This window comes from Eleutherodactylus coqui, chromosome 8, assembly GCF_035609145.1.
Source record: "Eleutherodactylus coqui strain aEleCoq1 chromosome 8, aEleCoq1.hap1, whole genome shotgun sequence".
In the NCBI taxonomy this organism is placed as follows: domain Eukaryota; kingdom Metazoa; phylum Chordata; class Amphibia; order Anura; family Eleutherodactylidae; genus Eleutherodactylus; species Eleutherodactylus coqui.
The window spans coordinates 133,669,968-133,680,430 of record NC_089844.1 but is presented as its reverse complement, the minus strand read 5'-3'; positions in this window follow the sequence as shown (position 1 = coordinate 133,680,430).

The window sequence follows — 10,463 nt, the reverse complement described above, 5'->3', positions numbered from 1 at the left end:
TCTTTGTATTTCTTTCTATCCTTCATTATAGATTATGTATTATAGATCAATAGAATTTGTCATCTTCAATCTGATTTCCAGTGGATAAATATACCGAAATATGCTTTATCTTATAAATTTTCCCTTTGCTTATCATGAATGACTATATGGTGATGTTATACGACACTTGACAAGACACCCAGGATCTCCTCAGGAAATGGTGTTTATTTTATGTACGTACAGACAAGGGCGGATTAATATCCAAAGACCAGAGTGAGTGTAAAAAGAAATACTAACAACCTTATACGGTGTGGGCTGGCTTAATCACAGACTCATAACTATTGGTTAATACTTGGAGAAAGAGCTAAGGGAGAAATAATTTGCTATACCTTCTACGAGAAGAGCAGAAAAGGGGGTTGGAATGTAAGTTGGGCTATCTTGGTATCCAATTACAACCGTGTGAGTAGAGAAGACTGCATTATACTTCAGTTTTCTGGCTGATAACAGAGAGGCAATAGCAGTTAAAGTATATTAATTTTTCTATGTCCTTGTACCACATTTTCCTCCCTTAGGTTATAAGCGAGTGATCACTATCAATTATCCTAATTTAGGGGTTTATGTCCCCATAGACTTCAGTATAGTCTGTGTATCCCGTTCTCCATCAGTGTCTATCCATGCTTTAGAGCAGTGTTTCCCAACTCCGGTCCTAAAGGCACCCCAACAGGTCATGGTTTCAGGATTTCCTCAATGTTGCACAGGTGATCTTATTCTTGTGAATGCCTCAGACATTGCCACAGGTGTTCTTATTATAGGATATCCTGAAAATATGATCTGTTGGGGTGCCTTGAGGACTGGAGTTGAATATTCTGGATTATAGCATATGATCTGTGAACCTTTTTCACACATGTAGTAAGTGGTTTTATTGTATGTGCAACCCCCTACTTGTCTCCCCTTGCCCATGTAGTAAGTATGTTACACTAATGTTTCTGTGATGGGTGTACCCATTCTAGCTTCTTGTATACATTTATCACAATTACTGGCACAAGTCCAAATTTACTGTATAGCATAATCACACCACCCACAACACAGTCTTAGGGTGACTACCCACTACAGTTTTTTTTTTTACTGCGAAATGCGCAAAGTTTTTTTTCTGCAGGGGTATATAGGACTTGTAATGTTAAAATCGTGATCGCGCAAAATCGCGATTTTGCACGACTGCGATTTTAACATTACAAGTCCCATAGACCCCTGCAGAAAAAAAACCGCTGTGAATTTCGCAGTGAAAAAAAAAACTGTAGTGGGTAGTCACCCTAAAGTAGGTTCTTCATTTTTCTTGTTGTCCTGCAGCTGTAGCTCTTTCCTCTCCTAGGTGTTTGAGGGAAAAACAATTTCTCTGTGTGAAAACCCACTGTCTCTGAAGAAAACACTATATGTAGTAAACACTGTCAGCTGGTGCCTCTTGGGTTTTTAAGGTGAGCTTCAGGGGATTCCGTCGGGTGTGGTAAGCAGGCATGATCAGTGTAGGCCACTTTGACCCTGGTCTGGTGGATTCAAGGTCTTATCTCAGCAACTTTAACAGCAGTTGAGGTAGACGGGATAACGGTGTATGGACCCTTCCACCTAGGTTTGCGAGACCTCTGGTGCCACTCTTTCACCCAGACTTTTTCCCCTGGAAGAAAAAAGAAGTACATAGCAGTATCCAGACATAAGTAACTTTTGCACCGCAATATTCAAACAAGTAGGTAACCTTTCTTCTGCTCTTTTGGCGATGGTTGTCATGGCTTTACTCGGGGCAAGTATCTGCTGGTAATTTATCATCTCTCCCACTACTTTGTTGTCTGCTCTAAATCCCAACACTACTTGGCTAGGCCTACCCTACATCATCTTAAGAGGGGAATAACCAGTTATTTTGGTGGGGGCAGATCTGATTCTAAGAAGAGCTATGGGTAGGACTTGTGGCCATTTTAGGTGAGTCTCCTGACAGAGCTTCCCTAAGGCAAGTTTTAAAGTCCAGTTCATGCGTTCAATCTTTCCTGAGCTCTGAGGTGTGTAGGTAGTGTGCAGTTTCCATCTGATTGTGAGGCAGCTGGCTAGCTCTTGTGTAATCTCTGCAGCCAAGGCTGGTCCATTGTCTGACCCACTCCGCAGCAGTAGGCCATTTCACCAAAGCCAGGTATCCATATATTCTGCAGAATTTGGCAGATCCAAGGAATTTTCTGACTTTCTCTTCTGGTGGTTGTTACAGGGCTATTGTAGATGGCCTACTTTCTTTCAACTCCTGGTTGTGCCTTCCCTTGTGAGATATAAAATCCCAGGTATTTAACAGTTGCTTGGCAGATCTGTGACTTGTTCCTTGAGACATTGTATCTGGCTTCATAGATATGACAAAGCACTGTCTTGGTGTTCTGCAGACATCGTTCAGAGGTAGATTCAGTTATGAGGAGATCATCCACATTCTGTAGCAATACATTGCCAGGCTGGGAAGGGAGAGTGAGATTTTTCTTAGGTCAATAGCAAGAGCTTCTCCAAAGAGTGTAAGTGAGTTCTTGAGCCCTTGGGGTAAACAGTACTTTTCTCCAGTTCTTGGGTCTTCCCATTGAAAGGCAAAGATAAGATGACCGTCCTCTGTCAGCCTGATGGTGAAGAAAGTGTCATATGTACAGAAGGTGTTGCGGCCAACCCTTCTGTACATATGAAGGAGGTGGGTTGTTTCAGGCGTTGTACGGGGATGAGGTCGTCTTTACTGGATTGCTGCAGGCCATCTTTTTCATTTTTTTTTTTTGGGGGAGTCCTTTGTCCCGTGCCATTGTGCAAAATGCATTCCATCAAAACCATTAAACTTCCTATTTGTATAAGCTTAAAGTAAGACATCCATGTTTGTCTTTATTAAAAGTTTCTTTTCCATTCACGCAAGCGAGTACCGCTGCCAGAATTTTACATTGCAAGATCAATCACACATTCCTCTCTCGCTGAAAGTATCTGACAAGTTCTGTGAGGCTGAAAGGGGGAAGGGGGCGCGAAGGTGGAAATGCAAATTTGTTATCAAAAGTTTGCAAGAATCAAGCATTCTTTAATCGTTTGTAAGTTTAGCCATACCACACAGAGCTACTACTCCAAGCCATTTGTAAATGCAGCTCCATTCAATGCTAGTGTAGCCTACATTCCTTTTTCACTGTCTTATTCCAGAACTAACTGATTTCTTTTTCTCCTTGTCCTATACATAACATCTATTCCTATATTGAGACTAATACATAAAGCAAACATCAATATTAAGACAGATAACGTAACATCAAAACACGCAGGACAAAAGATGGTTATTTATCACATATGACAGACACAGATTCTGCATGAACTTGCTTCATGTCGTAGAGGGACACAAACTGCATGAATGAGATCCCACCATCTCCCCTCCCCCGCTTTGGAGCAGAAAAGATCCCCCAGATCTTTCCAGCAACAACTATATGTTCGGGCAATTTAAGCACAATACCGGGTAAAATGGCATGAGGTGGGTGCTAACACAGGCCGCAGGGCAGATAATTGGGGGGTGGAGGGCGGGGGGCAGGGTGAGCGCTGCAGGGATGGAGGAGTTTTAAATATTCCTATGCAATTCAGAGAAGGCACCCATCATTGGTGGCGTGCACTACTTCCAGTGCAAGCATTGGGATGCCAGGTAAAAGGTACATCGTTGAGAGGTGAAAAGCCAGCCTGTGCCTGCTGTGGGACTAAGATGGCGCTTGGGCGGTGGCCTAAGGTATTGTTACAGCAGATTCTGAAATGGCGTTTGGGCCATGACTGGCACTGTAATGGTCAAGGGGTGTGTGGCCTGACTGGGCGATGGTAAGGGGCAGGTCTGCACACTAGACATGTATCAAGGTATGCAGACTGCTACTGGCCACATTAACAACATGGCCATCTAGGGGTGGGGCAATAGGGAGGAAGCACCATCTATGACCCGTCCAGTGCGGAGCCCTCAGATGGTGAAGAAGGGCTATCCTTTGTCTTTCACACAAAGCACATATAACAATCACCATATTGTAACTTCAGTTTTTATTTTTTTTTTACTCTTCATCACCTGCATAAACTTTCTTCCCCAGGCCTCTACAAATTTGAGCAATCGTCTATCAGCCAAAATTCCTCCATTATCATCTAACACATTTTTCCAAACCTCATCTAAACAATTTCCATCAAGCTTTTTCTTTGTCTGTACATGTTTTCTACCTTAAACAGCTTGCACTATTTCTCCCTTTGCGCACATACTATCTGCATCATCCTCAATTTCAAAGTTAGCCTAACCACCTTATGGATAAAAGGCTACCTTTTGTTGTCCAATTTTACATCACTAACTTTACAATACCGTTTAATGATATTCTGCAACATACATTTCAAAGGTGACACTTGAAATAGCATTCCCAACCTTGGTAGATCCATCTACAAACCTTATTTACTTAAATCTAGCGAAGTTTGTTAGCAAATATCTACAAACCGTGTTATGATCACCTCCAATCATCGTTATTACTCAAGACTAAATCTACTCACTTGGAATACCCATCAAGTTATTAAAGTCTGTCTAGGGCGTGGCCAGGACCCTCATCTGCCCATACAGGGCAGGACGTTTAATTGCGATGGCCTCTATATCATCGTCACCATACTAACTCAGAATATACTATCTAAGAATGCTGTGTCTTACCTTTTGCAGTTGCCCTCAAGCGAACGTCACCGTACACCTTCCAGTTCCTGGGATCCTTCTCAGGGTTTCCTTTTACCCCCTGGGAGGTGGACAGATATATTTGAGAAGAGTTTTCCCTTGTCCCAGAGAAATCTGCTGAGTGGCACCACGATGGTCAAATCTGCTCAAATATCTCTGTCCTCAGCCCCTGAGAAGTCAATAGGCAAAAAGCTGTCTCTATCGAATCCCGGTCGAGCCCCCAGATGAAATACGACATTTGATAGGACACCCAAGATCTCCTCAGGAAATGGTGTTTATTCTATGTGCACACAGACACTGGTGGATTAATATCCCAAGACCAGAGTGCTTATACAAAGATGTTCACATAACTTTATACAGTTCGAACTGGCTTATTCACAGTTTCATAACTATTGGTTAACACTTGGAGAAAGAATTTACTATACCTTCTACGAGAAGAGCAGAAAAGGGGGTTGGAATGTAAGTTGGGCTATCTTGGTATCCAATTACAACTGTGTGAGTAGAGAAGACTACATTATCCTTCAGTTTTCTGTCTGATAACAGAGAGGCAATAGCAGTTAAAGTATATTAATTTTTCGATGTCCTTGTACCACATTTTCCTCGCTTTGACAGTTATCACTCGCTTATAGCCTATCATCCTAATTTAGGGGTTTATGCCCCCATAGACTTCAGTATAGCCTGTGTATTCCATTCTCAGGACTTCAGGAAGGAAGAATTTATCTACAAGAGAGCAGGAGGGGGGTGGTGGTGGAATGTAAGTTGGGCTATCTTGGTATCCAAATACAACAATGTGAGTAGAGAAAAAAACAATATACTTCAATTTTCTGGCTCCTAACAGAGAGTCAATAGCAGTTAAAGTACATTAATTTTTCCAAGTCCTTTTACCACAAAATACACAAACACCCACAATCTTAAGGGCCATTTAGACACATCGATTTTTTTTGCTCAAAATTCGCTCAAAAGCCATCTTTTGAGCGATTATCGTTGTGTGCATTTACACAGCAAGATGATTGCTCAAACAGCAGTTTGAGTGACAGTTTTGAGCGTTCACTTTGTATAGGTCTGTAAATGAAGGCTCACACTGTATTCAACAGTTGTTGTCTTCTCGGAGTGCTCAGCTGATATCCAGCTGAGCGCTCCGAGCGAGGTATGCAGAAGACAGCTAAAGCACTGTCTTCTGCATACTACTGCTGTGTTCACAGAGCGCTTAGCTGGTATACAGCTGAGCTCTCCGAGCAGGGTATACAGAACACAGCTGGAGCGCTGTCTTCTGCATACTCCGGCAGTGTTTTCCAAGTGGGATACCAGCTGAAACAATAATATCAGCGGTATCCCGCTGAGAACTAAGCGCGTGGCACTGATAAGGCTCAATGTTCTCTTTCAGCTAGCTGAAAAACAACGATGAACGACTAGTGCATGAAAACTGCACGATGTTCGTGCAGTTAGACCCACTGATTCTCGCTAAAAAGACAGCTTTGAGCAATTTTTGAGCAAGAATCATTGTGTTTAAATGGGCCTATAATTGCATTAACATTTTCCTTAGCCCAATCCCAGCTACCACATCATTGATACAATATTGACTGTTAGTGCGTAAGACTACCTGCATATGGAGTGGATTTTATGCAGTAGATCTGTATGTAAAATCAGAGACTCTTAGACCAGGCTCACATGGTCATATACGTATAACCCTCTGGCGCCACTGGCCCTGTTTGGTGATGGTGCCTGCTGCCTTTGTTAGAACATCTGGTGCGACTGGCCCCGTTTGGCTATGGTGTCCCCTGCCCATGTCCATGCCTCTGATGCAACTGGCCCTGTTTAGCCACAGTGCTCCCCGCCTTTGTCCGTGCCTCCAGGGCGACTGTCCGTGTTTAAGGGAAGACACCCCCCCCCCACCTCTGGCGTGACTGGCCGTGTTTGCCGAAAGGTCCCCTGCCTCCAGCGCAACTAGCCTTGTTTGGTAAACCCTCGCCTCCGGCGCGATTGGCGCTGTGTGGGGAAAAAGGTGCCCCCCTGCCTGCGGTGCAATTAGCCGTGTGGGGAAAAATGAAGGGTGGCCCCCTGCCCAAGGTGTGATTGGCCATGTGTGGCAAAACTAATGTTGACCCTCCCTGCCCACGTGTGGCAAAACAAAGGGTAGTTTTCCTACCCACTTCGCCACGCTCCTCCAGGCGGGTTGGGGTGGGGCACCCCTCGTTTCGCCACACACTGCCAATCGCCCCGCTGGGCAGCGGGGTCACCCTTAGTTTCACCACGCACGACCGATCACCCTACCAGGCAGAGGGGCCTTCATTAGTTTCGCCACAAACTCGATTGGCCACATATGGTGAAACGAATGGTGCCCCCCCCCCCCGACTGGCCATGCGTGGTGAAACTAGGGGTGACACCCCCCCCTTGCACGGTGGGGCTATTTGCCATGCGTAGTGGAACCAAGGGTGGCCCCCCTGCCCCGCGCTGCAATTGGCTGTGTGTGGAAAAACTAAGAGTGGCTCCCCCTGCCCGGCGGGCCATTGGCCGTACGTGACAAAACAAAGGGTGCCCCCCCCCTAGCCTGCAGTGTGATTGGCCGTGGGTGGAAAACTAAGGGTGGCACCCCTGCCCCACAATATGCGATTGGCCATGGGTGGCAAAACTAAGAGTGGCCCACCCTGGCCTGCGGTGCAGATTGGCCATGTGGGGTGTAACTAAGGGTGGCCTCGCTGCCCCGTGGTGCATTTGGTTGTGTGCGGCGAAACTAAGGGTGGTTCCCCCCGGCCTGCTTGCCCAGGGGGGCCACCCTCAATTTTGCCACACATGGCCAATCGTATCGCGGAGCGGGGGGGGGGGGGGGCTCCCTTTATTTCGCCACACACGGCCAATCACACCGCTGAAAAGGGGGTCACCCTTAGTTTTGCCACACATAGATAGTTGTATAATTGCACAGCGGGGCAGGGGAGCCACCCTGCATTTCGCCACACACGGTCAATCACACGGAGGGGCAGGGGGGCAGCCTTCGTATCGCCACACACGGATAATCGCACTGCCGGGCAGGGGATCCACCCTTCATTATGCCAATTGCACTGTGGGCCGGGGGGGCATCCTTAATTTCGGCACACATGGCCAATCGCACCGCGCGGCAAGGGGGGGGGGGGCACCCTTTATTTTGCCACACACGGCAAATCGCACCACAGGACAGGGGGGCCTCCCTTATAGTAGACACACACAGCCAATCGCACTGCTGGGCAGGGGAGCCACCCTCTGTTCTGCTACACACGGTCAATCGCACTGCGGGGAAGGGAGGCCACCTGTAATTTCGCCACACACGGATAATCGCACTGCCGGGCAGGCCTTAATTTTGTGACACACAGATAATCGCTCCGTGGGGCATGGGAGCCAACCTTAGTTTTGCAACACACGGTCATTGCACCGTGAGGAAGGGGGGGGGGGGGGCACCCGTAATTTCTCCACACACGGATAATCGCACCGCAGGGCAGGTGGGGGGCGCCCTTAATTTCACGACACACGGATAATCGCTCCGCGGGGCATGAGAGCCGCCCTCAATTTCGCCACACATGGCCAATTGCACCACAGGGCAGGGGAGCGGCCCTCAATTTCGCAACACACGGTCAATTGCACTACGGGGCCATCCTTAGTTTCACCACACACGGATAATTGCACCGCGGGGCATGAGAGCCACCCTTAGTTTCGCCACACACGGCCAATCGGACCGTGGGCAGGGGGGGGCACCCTTTGTTTCGCCACACCCTTCGTTTCACTGGAGGCACGGACATGGGTGGAGGGCACCATAGCTAAACAGGGCCAGTTGCGCCAGAGGTACTAACGAAGGCAGATGGCACCATCGCCAAATAAGGCCAGTCACACCAGAGGGTTTAACGCATATTGCCATGTGAGCCCGGCCTAAGACTCTCAGATTTTACATGCAGATCCACTGCAGAAAATCCCTTCCATGTGCAGCGGGATCTGACCCGGCTGTCTGCATTCACCAATAATGAAAGAATGCCTTTGTGTGGATTGTATAAGAGGAGTATGTATCTTATAAAAGGTTCAGCAAAAAAGAGGTTCGCCTTCAGAGGTATTTAAAACTTTCGCCTTTATTAATAGTGTCAGCATTCAATAAAACCAGGAATGCTTTTCGGCCAACGTCAGACCTTGAATACACATTTGAAAAACTTTTTCCACACACATACGGAGCCCTCTTGCTCTGCCGCCACAGACTGCGTATGAGCCAGGTATGCACTGCGCATGTCCAGGGATATGACGTCACCGCAGTGCGCAATGGGAGTTTGTTTTTCTTTTAAATTCCCGCTCTGTTTAGAGCGGGGATGCGTTTCGAAACGCTAACCTCTCGCAATGCCTGAGTAGGGGCAGCGTTTCGATACGGAGCCTATAGCAGGGCTCTGTACCATACATAGAGGGAGAGAGCGCATGCTGGGATTTATTTCTCTGCCATATGTAAACGTTGTGTCCACATGCTCGTTTGCATGGAGGAATAGAAGTCCATTGACTTTCATTGCCTCCATTCACTGCGTACCACGCACGTGTGATACGTGCTAAATAGAGATGAGCGAGCGTACTCGGGAAAGCACTACTCGCTCGAGTAATTTGCTTTATCCGAGTATCGCTGTGCTCGTCCCTGAAGATTCGGGTGCCGCTGCGGCTGACAGGTGAGTCGCAGCGGGGAGCAGGGGAGAGCGGGCGGGAGAGAGGGAGAGAAAGATCTTACCTCCGTTCCTCCCCGCTCTCCCCTGCAGCTCCCCGCTCCGCGGCGCTCCCCAAATCTTCAGGGACGAGCACAGCGATACTCGGATAAAGCAAATTACTCGAGCGAGTAGTGCTTTTCCGAGTACGCTCGCTCATCTCTAGTGCTAAACAAATGCACCTAGACGTTAGCCCATAAGCCACGTTCACACTAGCGTCGTCAAAATGCTGTCATTTTACCACTGTTTTCGGATGCTGATTTCTGCGCCTGACCGTGGTTTTTAACGCACCACATCATTGTGATGGATGATGAGGTTCGTTAAAAAGTGTGAAAGCTCTGCAAAATAGAGCAGACGCCACTTGAAAATCACCGCGTTAGAAAACGCAGTTTTCGAGCGCATGTCTACGAGGCCCTATTGAAAAAAATTGAAGCGTTTTACTGCGGCATTCAAACCGCCACAGTAATCGCGGTAAAAAGCGCATGCGTGAGAGCGGCCTTAGGAGTATCTGCGGCTTGCACATCGGATAAAAAGAAAAAAGTTTAGTTCTGTGTTAGCCAGTAGCGCAAAATGTGATTGTTCTCAGCAAGAGAAACCACGTAATCTTGTAGAAATGATACCTTTTAATGGCTAACAAAAAAAAACATTGTTTCTCTGTTCGCCATTAAAAGGTATCTACTCGTTTTCTCTTGCTGAAAACAATCACATTTTGCACATTGGAAGTATGGAGTCTATAACCATAGGGTCTAGCCAAATGTTCATAGTATTAGATGCCAGTAGACTGCTGCAGACCACTTTAATGACAGGTCTCTAAAAATAAGAACCTGTCGGGATTACACAGACTAGTTTGTATTGTTTGATGCAGTAACACATAGCGAGCAGTAGAGGGTGTAAGAACAACGCCGTCCACACAGCACGCAGTTACAGAGGTATCACGTGACCGGAACGTCTAGCCGGCTTCTACACCGTCGGCATATTAACTTTTTCTTCCGCACTTCTGCCTAAACTCGGCAATTCCAGCAACCTGATTGGTTGTTTGGTTTGGCTGATTCACCAATCAGGTTGCTTGAAATGCTGAGTTAAGC